Source organism: Cervus elaphus, chromosome 3 (assembly GCF_910594005.1).
Source record: "Cervus elaphus chromosome 3, mCerEla1.1, whole genome shotgun sequence".
Classification (NCBI taxonomy): Eukaryota; Metazoa; Chordata; class Mammalia; order Artiodactyla; family Cervidae; genus Cervus; species Cervus elaphus.
The window spans coordinates 28,048,869-28,063,255 of record NC_057817.1 but is presented as its reverse complement, the minus strand read 5'-3'; the positions used below and the strand labels follow the sequence as shown (position 1 = coordinate 28,063,255).

The 14,387-nt window shown below is 40.3% G+C and overlaps 1 protein-coding gene and 1 non-coding gene across 4 annotated transcripts in view; one reads left to right on the top strand and one right to left on the bottom strand.

Moving 5' to 3' along the window:
- Window positions 1-14,387, top strand: part of SCN8A (sodium voltage-gated channel alpha subunit 8) — a 196,865-nt gene that overhangs the window by 25,471 nt on the left and 157,007 nt on the right. The window lies entirely within an intron of this gene.
- TRNAE-UUC lies at window positions 2,422-2,494 on the bottom strand. The gene has a single exon. It is a non-coding gene; the product is annotated as a tRNA-Glu (tRNA).

The window sequence follows — 14,387 nt, the reverse complement described above, 5'->3', positions numbered from 1 at the left end:
ACAGAGTTCAAAAGTCTGTTCTGTACTTCTGTGTCTCTTTTTCTGTTTTGCATATAGGGTTATCGTTACCATCTTTCTAAATTCCATATATATGTGTTAGTATGCTGTAATGTTCTTTATCTTTCTGGCTTACTTCACTCTGTATAATGGGCTCCAGTTTCATCCATCTCATTAGGACTGATTCAAATGAATTCTTTTTAACGGCTGAGTAATATTCCATGGTGTATATGTACCACAGCTTCCTTATCCATTCATCTGCTGATGGGCATCTAGGTTGCTTCCATGTCCTGGCTATTATAAACAGTGCTGCGATGAACATTGGGGTGCACGTGTCTCTTTCAGATCTGGTTTCCTCAGTGTGTATGCCCAGAAGTGGGATTGCTGGGTCATATGGCAGTTCTATTTCCAGTTTTTTAAGAAATCTCCACACTGTTTTCCATAGCGGCTGTACTAGTTTGCATTCCCACCAACAGTGTAAGAGGGTTCCCTTTTCTCCACACCCTCTCCAGCATTTATTGCTTGTAGACTTTTGGATAGCAGCCATCCTGACTGGCGTGTAATGGTACCTCATTGTGGTTTTGATTTGCATTTCTCTGATAATGAGTGATGTTGAGCATCTTTTCATGTGTTTGTTAGCCATCTGTATGTCTTCTTTGGAGAAGTGTCTGTTTAGTTCTTTGGCCCATTTTTTGATTGGGTCATTTATTTTTCTGGAATTGAGCTTCAGGAGTTGCTTGTATATTTTTGAGATTAACCCTTTGTCTGTTTCTTCATTTGCTATTATTTTCTCCCAATCTGAGGGCTGTCTTTTCACCTTGCTTATAGTTTCCTTTGTAGTGCAGAAGCTTTTAAGTTTCATTAGGTCCCATTTGTTTAGTTTTGCTTTTATTTCCAATATTCTGGGAGGTGGGTCATAGAGGATCCTGCTGTGATTTATGTCGGAGAGTGTTTTGCCTATGTTCTCCTCTAGGAGTTTTATAGTTTCTGGTCTTACATTTAGATCTTTAATCCATTTTGAGTTTATTTTTGTGTATGGTGTTAGAAAGTGTTCTAGTTTCATTCTTTTACAAGTGGTTGACCAGTTATCCCAGCACCACTTGTTAAAGAGGTTGTCTTTTTTTCCATTGTATATCTTTACCTGCTTTGTCAAAGATAAGGTGTCCATAGGTTCGTGGATTTATCTCTGGGCTTTCTATTCTGTTCCATTGATCTATATTTCTGTCTTTGTGCCAGTACCATACTGTCTTGATGACTGTGGCTTTGTAGTAGAGTCTGAAGTCAGGCAGGTTGATTCCTCCAGTTCCATTCTTATTTCTCAAGATTACTTTGGCTATTCGAGGTTTTTTGTATTTCCATACAAATTGTGAAATTGTTTGTTCTAGTTCTGTGAAAAATACCGTTGGTAGCTTGATAGGGATTACATTGAATCTATAGATTGCTTTGGGTAGAATAGCCATTTTGACAATATTGATTCTTGCAATCCATGAACATGGTATGTTTCTCCATCTGTTTGTGTCCTCTTTGATTTCTTTCATCAGTGCTTTATAGTTTTCTATGTTTAGGTCTTTTGTTTCTTTAGGTAGATGTACTCCTAAGTATCTTATTCTTTTTGTTGCAATGGTGAATGGTATTGTTTCCTTAATTTCTCTTTCTGTTTTTTCATTGTTAGTATATAGGAATGCAAGGGATTTCTGTGTGTTAATTTTATATCCTGCAACTTTACTATATTCATTGATTAGCTCTAGTAATTTTCTGGAAGAGTCTTTAGGGTTTTCTATGTAGAGGATCATGTCATCTGCAAACAGCGAGAGTTTCACTTCTTCTTTTCCTATCTGGATTCCTTTTACTTCTTTTTCTGCTCTGATTGCTGTGGCCAAAACTTCCAACACTATGTTGAACAGTAGTGGTGAGAGTGGGCACCCTTGTCTTGTTCCTGATTTCAGGGGAAATGCTTTCAATTTTTCACCATTGAGGGTGATGCTTGCTGTGGGTTTGTCATATATAGCTTTTATTATGTTGAGGTATGTTCCTTCTATTCCTGCTTTCTGGAGAGTTTTAATCATAAAAGGATGTTGAATTTTGTCAAAGGCTTTCTCTGCATCTATTGAGATAATCATATGGTTTTTATCTTTCAATTTGTTAATGTGGTGTATTACATTGATTGATTTGCGAATATTAAAGAATCCTTGCATTCCTGGGATAAAGCCCACTTGGTCCTGGTGTATGATTTTTTTAATATGTTGTTGGATTCTGCTTTAGATTTTACTGGGTAGGAATTTCTTTGAGGTTATCTTGATTGATATTCACGGAGTTTCTTGAATCTATAAGTTTATGTCTTTTACTAAACTTGGGAAGTATTGAGCCATTATTTCTTGAAATACTTTTCTTTTTGACCACACCACACACCTTTTGGGATCTTAGTTCCCCGACCAGGGATTGAACCTGGGCTCATGGCAGTGAAAGTGCCAAGTCTTAACCACTGGACCACTGGAGAATTCCCTCAAATATTATTTCTGTACCACACTGTTTCTCCTTTACTAATTGGCCTTTGATGAGACAAATGTTAGGCCTTTTGATATTGTCCAGTGGGTCCTCAACGCTTTGTTCATTTTTGTTTTCCAGTCTTTTTTCTCAGTTGTTCAGCTTGGATAATTCTGTTGATCCATTTTCAAGTTCACTGACCTGTCATTTCAGTTACACTGTAGAGCCCATCTAGTGAATTTTAAAATTTCTGTCATTATATTTTCTAGTTTAGATATTTTCATTTGGTTCTTCTTCTCCTTCTTCTTCATCTATTCTTTGTCAAGACTGTCTACTTTTCCTTTTACTTCAAGATCATTTCTCTTCATTTCTATGAGCATGATTATAATATGTGCTTTTAGGTCAGTTCAGTAGCTCAGTCACATCTGACTCTGAGATCCCATGGACTATAGCATGCTAGGGTTCCCTATCCATCACCAACCCTCAGAGCTTGCTCAAACTCATGTCTATTGAGTCGGTGATGCCATCCAACCGTCTCATCCTCTTTTGTCCCCTTCTCCTCCTGCCTTCAATCTTTCCCAGCATCAGGGCCTTTTCTAGTGAGTCAGTTCTTCACATCAGGTGGCCAAAGTATTGGAGCTTCAGCTTTAGTATCAGTTCTTCCAATGAATATTCAGGACTGATTTCTGTTAGGATTGACTGGTTTGATCTCCTTGCAGTCCACTTCGGTTCAGTTCAGTTCAGTCGCTCAGTTGTGTCTGACTCTTTCTGACCCCATGGACTGCAGCACGCCAGGCCTCCCTGTCCATCACCAACTCCCAGAGTTTACACAAACTCATGTCCATTGAGTCGGTGATGCCATCCAACTCTCTCATCTTCTGTCGTCCCCTTCTCCTCCAGCTTTCAATCTTTCCCAGCATCAGGGCCTTTTCAAATGAGTCAGTTCTTCGCATGGGTGGCCAAAGGATTAGAGTTTGAGCTTCAGCATCAGTCCTTCCAGTGAATATTCAGGACTAATTTCCTTTAGGTTGGACTGGTTGGATCTCCTTGCTCTTCAAGGAACTCTCAAGAGTCTTCTCCAACATCACAGTTCAGAAACATCAATTCTTTGGTGCTCAGCTTTCTTTATAGTCCAACTCTCACATCCATACATGACTACTGGAAAAACCATAGCTTTGACTAGTCGGACCTTTGTTGGCAACATAATGCCTCTGCTTTTTAATATGCTGTCTAGGTTTGTTATAGCTGTTCTTCCAAGAAGCTAGCGTCTTTTAATTTCATGGCTGCAATCACCATCTGCAGTGATTTTGGAGCCCAAAGAAACAACTGTTTCCATTTTTTCCCCATCTATTTGTCATGAAGTGATGGGACTGTATGCCATGACCTTAGTTTTTTGAATGTTGAGTTTTAAGCCAGCTTTTTCTATTCTCTTCTTTCACATTCATCAAGAGGCTGTTCAGTTCCTCTTCGCTTTCTGCCATAAGGGTACTGTCATCTGAGGTTATGTAATTCTCACATCTTGAAGTTGGTATCTGTTGGTTATCTTTTCCCTTGTGAGATGTTGAAATTTTCAAGTCTTTTTGTACAGGTTGACCTTTGAACAGTGTGGAGGTTATGGACACCAACCCCCATGCAGTCAAAAATCCACATTTAACTTTGTCATTGGCCCTCCATATCAGCAGTTCCATATCTGTGGGTTCAGCCAGCTGGGGATTGTGTAGTATTATTGAAAACAATTTGTGTATAAGTGGATCCACACAGTTCAAACCCATGTTGTTTAAGTGAAGAAGTGAAAGTCACTTGGTCATGTCCAGCTCTTTGTGACCCCATGGACTGTAGCCTGCCAGACTCCCCTGGCCATGGACTTGTCCAGGCAAGAATAGTGGAGTGGGCTGCCATTCCCTTCTCCAGGGGTCTTTCTAACCCAGGGATCGAACCTGAATCTCCTGCATTGCAGGCAGATTTTTACCATCTGAGCCACAAGGGAAGCATGTTAAAGAGTCATCTGTATATCAGTTTGGATTTATATTCTGACATTTAAAAAATTATATGAGACTTTGGATCTTGTTCAAATCCTATGGATTTATTTGTTTATGTAATCAGGCAGTCAGTCTAGTTAGGTTCAGGCTGCAAATATCTATCTGCCTTCTTTGGGCTGGAGTTCAGTATCAGTTTAGTTTTCAAAGTGCTATTTGCTGTGTTATTTGTATCTGTTCCATGTACATACCAGCCAGTGGCTAGTTTTCGACTTGGGCAGTGGTATACCTCATAGACCAGTTGTCAAAATCTTCAGTGTATTCTTTAGGGTCAGATACTTTCATGTGCAGCCTGGGGGTGATTCCTGGAGTTCACATACAGTTTCATTGAGCTCCCTCTTCTTCCTGTTGTTAACCCAGACTTTCCAGTTCCAAAGGATTCTCCTTCTTGCTTCACTTGCTGGAAAGCTGAGACTAGAATTTCTCTGCTCTGCCTTGCACATCCTGTGATTACCTTTCCCTTGAGAACCAAGTGACAGGAGGCTCAGGAAAGAAAACAGAGCAATGGAGTTTCCTTCAAGGCTCCTGGGATCACAGTTCCTCTGGTCGGAGAAAAGGTTCTCCTTTCTGACGTTGTTGTCACTGCCACTGCTGCCTAGTTGCCCTGAAGGTAGGGCGAGAGGACAGAAGGGAAACAGACAGACAAAACCAGGGGGTTGCCTCTACTCCCTTTGACCATTAGGGAATCACTTTACTGTTTCTTGGGCCAAAAATGGAGGTCTTCTTGGACCTTTTTCTTTCTGTACCTGGTGCACGGTTCTGAGTTTGGGCTGCCTTTGAGTCCAGGCCAGGAGATACTAGAAGAAGCAAAAAGGGAAACTCCGTAGGTTTCATGATATTTTGAGCCACGGTTTGTTTTCTCTGTCTATCTGCCATCAGTTACTTTTTAGTCTTTAGATAATGCATGGAGCAGCTCTGTCTGTCCGTGGAGTTTAGCCGAATTCCCTGGGAGAAATACTGAGGAATATACTTAATCCATCTTAATTGGAACCAGAAACTTTGGCTATTTATTAGACACATTTTAAGAGAGGACCAAGATAGACAGGGGCAAAAAAGGCGGTGGCTTCAAGGCAGCTTATCAGTCCTGAAAGATCCAGTGACTGGACTAACAAGCCTTAGAGTCCCTAATGGAGAAGACACCCCAAGGAAGGATTCCAGTGTTTTTGGTTCAGGGTGCTCTTTCTTCCTTCTTTTTAATTTTTGAATTTAAATTAAAATTTAAAAAGAGATTGTATTTGTACTCAGTACAAAATCTGGAAGTTATAAAGGGAACAAAGTTAGAGAGGTATTCTACTTACTTATCCACTAGCCACCCAGTTCCTTCCCCTGGAGGCACCCATGTACCAGTTTCTTGTGTATCCTTACAGAGCTATTCCGCACAATACCATATGTAAAATGGGAATAAGTGCATATAGTAACAAAAACAGTAGTGTGCTATGCACACTGCTCTATGCTTTGCTTTCTCACTTAATATGTCCTGGGGACTTTTCATAGCAGGGTCTACAGAAGGCCTCATTCTTCTTAGCAGCTGTATAGAATGCCATTTAAAGAATGTATTATGATTCATTTAATAAGTCCTTTATTGATAGACTTTACTCCACCAAAAAATGTTTATTCAGTCGTTTGTTGTTACAGGAAAGTTGCATTGAATATCCTTGTATACCTATTTGACATATGTGGGGCAGTATCTATAGAATAAATACCTGGAAATGACATTACTGGGCAGGAAAGGATGTGTGTTCACTGAAAGTTACCAAGTTGTTAGTAGCATATTGGTATCTTATTTCATACAACTGCAAATAATCCGTCAGTTTTTTAAACCTTGGTAAGGAGAGGACTATTAGATGACGTGATAGAAACCTTCATATAATCTTAAGTCTTTTTCTATCTCTGGCTGGTATCTAACTCTGGTTGTGCCTGGTTTTTTACCAGCATGATGTGGAAGAAAAGGAAAACGTGCTAATTGGCATTTTTCTTCTTTCTTCTCCCTTATTACTCTAGTAAGAGACATGCCAACAAGCTGTGGAAAAAAAAAAAATTGTAAAATTACTACATAGGAAATATCCAAAAGGAAGGCTGTGAGAATCAAGAGGATGTGGATGACCAACTGATGGGACAGTCAGTTCCAAATCCTCAGACGTTGGTTTGCTTTAAAACCTTTCTTCTGAGGAGCATTTTGTCCATCATGTGTGCTTACGTGTGTAACCACGCCTGTATCGGTAGGTAGAGGGGGCAGGAGAAAGCTGCTGTCACTCACTGTACTGATGGAGAAACAGAGCCCCTGCAAATAGAATGATTTTTTTCTGACCCCTGGATCACCACATTTGATGTGAAAAAGTTGAATGTGAGGCAGTCTTGGAGACATATTTAATATGGATACCAAAGAGTTGTCACTTCAGGTTTTTTTGATGGTTTATGGTGTTTATTTGAAAGCAAGGCTTTATTAGAAAATCTGTATGTCAAAATTTCCAACATGATGGAGCATTTTGCTAGTAACCTTCCTTTTGATCCTTTTGACATGACACCTGAGACTAGAAATCAGATCAGTGAGGTGCTCAAAAATCTTCATAATTACTTGGCTTTGCCTGTGTCATTATCTGCTTCAATTAATTTTGATAAATAAGAAATAAAATTAGCTATGAAATTGATTTGGAGAAAAAAGGACTTTTAAAAAATCTTTTTGGGGTTTTTTTGTTTTGGCATCTGGACAGGGACTTGAAAAGTTTATTTTTAAAGTGAATGGTGTGTGGCTTTCCACGTGAGAATTCTAATTGCGTAGATTATTAAGTGATAAAGCTGATTTGGGTGGCTCTTCAAATAGTCATCTTGTTTTTAATTTTTATACCTTTAACCCTATATTGTTTGAAAATTTTCGATGGGCATGTACAACTTCAAGAAATGTAATATAGTAGAAAACAAAGGAAAACAGCTATCTTGGAAGGCTGTGTGTTTAATACAGTGAAACAGTTGTTACGTAAAACATTATTGGCATTTCTTGTTTGAAATTGACCTTCAAACCTATTCTACATCAGTCAAAAAAAAAAAAAAAGGCTGTAGAATCAGATAGCACTGTGGGGCAAACTGGGAAAGTAAAGTGTGACACTTCTTACAATGAGTTGAGTAGAGCAGGCTTGCTGGAAGATAACTGAGGATGGCTCATGGCGTATCCTTGGTCTTCCTCAGATTGTGACTTTCTAGAGTAATGCAGTAGAGGAAAGACTCAAGAAACTTTTGATTGTTTAAATGCTTTATCTTTTACTTTTTATCATCATAAAGTTTTGTGACCTTCTTTTCTTATCATATGAAGCTAGTTTATCAAGAGTGCTCATCATAAACTTACCATGTCTGTTTGGGTCGAGAAATTCTCTTTTGAACATTACCAAATTTGGATTTAGAGATCAGAGTCATCAGTATGCATCTTTCTGAGAAGGCAGCCTATGAATGCTCTGAATTTTAAATCATTATCCTAAATAGTGCTAATTTTCACTTAGGAATGCAAAATACATTGTAATGATGACCTGGTAGATAGTGAGCTCTCAAAATCATGATAGTAGGGGTGGATGTCAGGTGTTGCTTATCAGTTCAGATACTTTATGCAGAACCTATGCAGTTATTTGTGTACAGACTAGGACATTGCTACTATCAGTTTATGTACACAGTGATGCTTCTGGGAATAATCTAATCTGGACACAGAGAAACTAGGATAGTTCAACTTTCTTTAGTTCTGTGTCAGAGGCAATAGTGAATAAGAAGGAAGGGGCAGAGTCTTAGTGACAGCTCTAGGCCTCTTATAGCAGGCTGGGGTCCAGACCAGATAAGTAAGAGTCCCAAAAGAGGCCAGAGTTCTGCTACATGGGCAGAAATGGCCAGGGAAACCTGCTTACTCTCATTGGTGATATGGGAGAGAAGGAAGGCATTCTTAATCAAAGATAGAACTTGTAGTCCTGTGTGTGCTGTGCTTAGTCGCTCAGTCGTGTCTGACTCTGCGACCCCATGGACTGTAGCCTGCCAGACTCCTCTGTCCATGGGGATTCTCCAGGCAGGAACACTGGAGTGGGTTGCCATGCCCTCTTCCAAAGGATCTTCCCAACCCAGGGATTGAACCCAGGTCTCCTGCATTGCTGGTGGATTCTTTACCAACTGAGCCACCAGGGAAGCCCCTGTAGTCCTATACCAGGAGAATTATTTCTGCCTCTGGGAGAGAAGCACCAAACCATGAGTGTGCTATGGGAATGCATTTTCTTCCTTAACAGAGGTATCATTACAGTAGATTCAGTTTATAAGATAACATGTCAGGGGCGCTTCATTTCCTCTCCATAAAAAGATATGCCCAATAATGTGACCCTACATTTCTGTTATACAGAAATCTTGCAAATAAAAATTTCATTAGTACATTTTTCCTCACTGATTTGACCCGACATTAGCCCTGCTGTTGTTCTTTAGTTGCTCAGTCATGTCTGACTCTTTGCGACTCCATGGACTGTAGCTGCCAGTCTTCTCTGTCCATGGGATTTCCCAGGCAAGAATACTGAAATGGGTTGGCATTTCTTTGTCCAGGGGATCTTCCCAATCCAAGGATTGAACCCAAGTCTTCTGCATTGGCAGAAGATTCTTTACCACTGAGCTACTAGGGAAGCCCTATTAGATTATATTAAAAAATCAACTTTAACTTTTGGAATAACTTTGGATTTACAGAAAAGCTGCAAAGATAATTCAGAGGGTTCTTGCGTGCGTCAGTCACGTTTCCCCCAATGTTCACGTCTAACATTACTGTCATGTATTTGTCAAAACTAAGAAACCAAAATTGGTGCATTACTGTTCGATTCAACACTTTGTTTGGATTTTACCTGATTTTTCACTAATGTTCTTTTTCTATTCCAAAGTTCAGTTCAGTGTACCTCACTGCATTTAGTCATCGTGTCTCTGTCCTTAGGCTCCTCTGGTCTGTGACAATTTCTCAGACTTTCCATGTTTTTTATGACTTTGGCAATTTTGAGGAGCACTGGTGAGTAATTCTGTAGGCTGCCTCTCAGTTGGGGTTTGTCTGAAGTCTTTCTCAGGATTAGACTCGGGTTGTGGTTTTTGAGGAAGAACACCTTAGAGATGAAATGCCCTCTTCAGCATATCCTGTCTGGGGATATGACACTAACACGACCTGTCGCTGGTGGTGGTAACCTTGATCGCTTGGTTAAGGTGGTGTTTGCCAGGTTTCTCCACCATAAAGTGACTGTTTTCCTGTTTCCTTATCATATTCTTTGGAAATGAGTCAGTTAAGTCCAGCCCACTCTTGGGGGAGGAGGAGTGAGGATTAAGCTCCACCTCCTGGAGGAGGTAGTATCTGCATATATTATTTGAAATTTTTCTGTAAAGGAAGACTTACTCTTTTTACCTGTGTATTTATTAATTGTCATTAATTTATATCAGTAGGAACTCATGTACTTTATCGTTCAGTACCATGCTGTTTATTTCATTGCTCAGATTGTTCCAGTTTTAGCTACTGGGAACTACTCCAGGTTGGATTCTCTATCCCTTTGACATGCCCACGTCCTTTTGCCACTTGAGCACTTCCTTACTTTCTGAAACTAGGAGATGTTCCAAGCTCGTCTTGTATTTTCCCTGCCCTTGCTCTTGAATCAGCATTTTCTTCAGGAGCCCTGGTTCTTTTCTTTGGAGAAACCAAGATCTGAGCTTTGGGTGTATACATTGCTAGTAAGCCCTCAGCAGAGAGAGCTAGGAAATACACATATGTGGACTAATCCATGTGTATATACATACGTAAAATTATTCCTGTATAGCCATCTGCATACACATTGAAGTAAACATGGATCCACACTCTTGTCTCTGACTCTAATGCAGTACCGCAGAGTTTATTCTAGCTTTCCCCCCTTACTTATCTACAGTTCCTTCTCTGACAGTGAGACACTTGCCTGTCACCATCCACCATAAGAGATGGTGGGTTTCCTTATTTATTTAATTCTGTATACATGTGAAACAGGTTCAGAATTGTTAACCCATATTTCTCTGAGCAACAGATTTACTAACCAGGGTGCAGTGTTTATGTATAATTCCTTTTGTCTTTAGCCTTATAGTTTCCTGTTGAAACATTTTCCAAGGTTTCTTTGGTTTCACGTCACTTCCTTCAGTGAGTTTATGTCAAACATTTATATTAAGTTCAGTTGTGACAGTCTGCGTTCTATCTTGGGATCCCTTGACATCCTTTTTGATTTTTAAAAAAATTATGTATATTAAGGTTCACTCTTTGTAAGGTATGTTCAGATGGTAAAGAATCTGCCTGCAATTCAGGAGATCTGGGTTCAATTCCTGGGTCAGGAAGATCCCCTGGAGAAGGGAATGGCAACCCACTCCAGTATTCTTGCCTGGAGAATAGCATGGATAGAGGAGCCTGATGGGCTACAGTCCGTGGGGTCACAAAGAGTTGGGCACAACTAAGCAACTAACACACAAGATACAGTTTTTTGGGTTTTGTCAAGTACAGAAGTCATACATTTACCACCCTTGTACCATGGAGAACAGTTCCGTCACCCTAAAAATTTCCATGTGCCTTCCCCTGTGGTCAGTAACCTCCCGTCAAATTGTTTAATCTGTTTAATGCCACCTATCTGTTTTCTACACCTATAGTTTTGCCTTTTCCAGAATGTCACATGAATGGAATCTTACAGTTTGTAGTTGTTCACTTAGCCAAAATGCATTTAAGATTCATCCATATTATTTCATGATCAGCAGCTTGTTCCTTTTTGTCACTGAATAATGCTCCATTCTGTAGGTACATCAAAATTGGTTTATCCATTCACCTGTTGAAAGACACCTTGGTTGCTTCCAGTTTAAAGTCACTGTACCTTTATAGATAAAGCTGCTGTAAACACTTAAGGAAATTGCCACGCTGTGCAGCGTTAGAGGGAGAAGGAAATGGCAACCCACTCCACTGTTCTTGCCTGGAGAATCCCAGGGACGGGGGGGCCTGGCGGGCTGCCGTCTATGGGGTCACACAGAGTCGGACACGACTGAAGCTACTTAGCAGCAGCAGCAGCAGCATTAGAGAATGGTCACCCATTTGAGGGCAGAGGGGATCATTAATAATTGATAAAGATTCGAGCTGAAAAAAGTCAACTAATTATTTACTTATCTTTGTAACATTCACCTTACAATGTGGCTGCTGTGTCCACAGCATTAAATTTGGTGAGTATGTGATATAAGAGACAATCTTGTTTAAAAGGAGTTTGCCATCTAATAGGGAAGGTAAGATTTTTGTGAGCCGGCCTGTAGGTATAATCTGGGTTAGGGTCTGGTTTGTTGTGTCTGGTGGGATGGTAGTAATAGTATTCAACTGATTAGAGCTTAAGTCTTAATAAAGTCTTCATAAAGGCGTGGAGAGGTCAATGCCATCAAAAGAGTTTATCGTTTACATTCCCCAAGAGAAGGGGACATGCCCCCATCACATGGGGCCCCAGGGAGGAGCAGCAGGTTTGATCAGGAAGCAGAGCAAGGAGGAAGCATGGCCCAGAGCCTTTATGGTTTTCCTTTGCTCTGCTCTGGGAAAGGCAAGGCAGGGCAGGGGAAGCGGCTTAGGATTGGCTAGTTTGAATAACTGCTTGGGTCTTAGGGCGCAGGGACTGTTCCTTGTGGTCTGGTACAGAACTTGTGGTCTGGTCTGTCATCTGTCAATTGATTTAGGGCCTGGGAAATACTAGCCTTGTGTGTGAGAGTTAAAGGAGACAGTCTAGAACACGGGGTCTTGCTGGCAGGGGAGGTATAAACAGTGCTGGCTGTTAGTCTGGCCTTGTGATTAATGAATGCCAAACAGACAAATACAAGCTCCAAGAGATCACAGTACTAACACAGCCTTCCTACATGGTGCTCTCTCTACCCACCAGTCGAATAATCTAATTCAGTGCGTTGTTGACTGATGACTTTGAAACAGGAATACAGAAGTGTAGGAGATGAAGTCTTTGCCCACAAGGAGCTCATGATATATCAAGAAAAACAGATGCGTTCAGTCACACTACCATGTCCCAGGCACTTGCTAGTCTCTGAAGACACAGGGCTTAATCTAAGAGATGGAAAACTCATAACCAAATAGAGTACATTTCTCTCCTTTATCAACATTAATATTTCATACAAAAATACATCCTCTCATTTTGCTCTATGTCTCCAAACCCCTTCTACTGCCCCCCACACTCCACTTGTTTTCTGAATATCCTTTAGAGGAGCTTATTTTATGGATTTGAGTTTTCACTTTTCATGACAAATATAAGGAAAGGCGTATGACTGACAGATTTTCTTTTAAGGATCTGGAGCAGATATTTAAAAAACTCAAAGCTATGTTTAGGTAGTTGTCTTTTTACCATTGCATCTAAAAAGCAGCGATGAGGGAAGGAGTATAGTCATATGTGTGTGGCTGGATCAGGGATGGAGGGGCTGTGGGGAGCTGTTTGGGACTGTGAGGACTAGGGTTCAGGAGACTTGTTCCACTGTTGGTTTTGTTGTTAACAGGAGCCCTGGGGGCACTGTCTTCCTCTTTCTAAGCCTCATTTCCTCATTTACCCAGTAGTGTTGATGATTACCACTTTGTCTACCTATTTTATACTGTTCTTAAAGATGAAATGAGATAATAAGTATAAGACTTAAAGTACAGTATAAATGTTAGGTATATTATAATATCTTATACATAAAAAGCCTCAGAAAATATTGAGGGAATGGATGAATATATTTCTTTTTCCTCTTGTTTCTGATGTTAACTCCAAGGAATGAAAACTGAGCGACCTTGATCTTATTTTCTGAACTTCGGTAGTATATATCGACTATAGCTGTAATTTAGTAATTATGTTCTTTCTTATATTTAGTGATTGTTTTGAGTGAGTTTTGGCACTTTAATGAGAGTACGTGAAGAGTATATGTATATGTTTCGTATCTCCTATGGAACCTAGAGTGAAAAGTACATTATAGGTACTTAATAAGTATTTGTTGATTCATTGATACTGGTTCAGTGTTTAGGGCATCTATTATAAATAAACCCTTTGGGGACTAATTCTAAAACAGTATATATGCACATGAGGGACAAGTTGGTGCTCAGCCTGGGAGACATCATCATGGAAACAATTTAATAAAACAGACTTGGTATCAGATCTGAGGGAGATCCTGATGTAGAACTTAAAGACATTGTAGGTTTAATTTGGGAAACAAAAGAAGAAGGACATGCCTGATGGAGGTTAGAGGTCAGAATGAGAATGGTGTGCTAGTAGGTGCATGCACTGGGGGAACAGTAATAAAGGCCAAGTTGTTGAGATTTTAAGAGTCGTCTTAAAATTGCAGTTATTCACTGTAGCTATCCATCTGTCTCAGTCAAACAAGCAACCTTCAAACTTCGTTCAGAGGTGAGTCCTTGTCATTGTACAGAGTAGCTCTTCAAGGTTGAGACTTAATGCTTACGAAGCCTCTTGCTTCTGCAGAGCCAATCTCTTAGACTGCTGATGTCATTAATAATATAATCCATGTAGAGTGTCAGAGGTTTTTAGCAGTTTTGTAGCTCAGCTAAGCAAATAGGCCAGGAATTAGCAGCCTCTTATGGAGATGTCTGGTTTACTTTCCTTCTGGAGGGTGAAGAGGATTCCTGCTGTGTAGGGATGCTTACAGGCTGGGGGATGTGTGTGTGTGTGTCCTGCTGGCCTGAATGGTAGAGACTGTTTAAAGTGGAAAGAAGAGTCAGGTGTTGGTATCAATAGGCCTGTTCTTGTGTGTGTTAGTGATGGCATGTCTCCCCTAAAATAGGGTACCTGTCTGATCCAGAGGGCTTCCCAGGTGGCGTTAGTGGTAAAGAGCCCATCTGCCAATGCAGGAGATGCCGTAGACTCA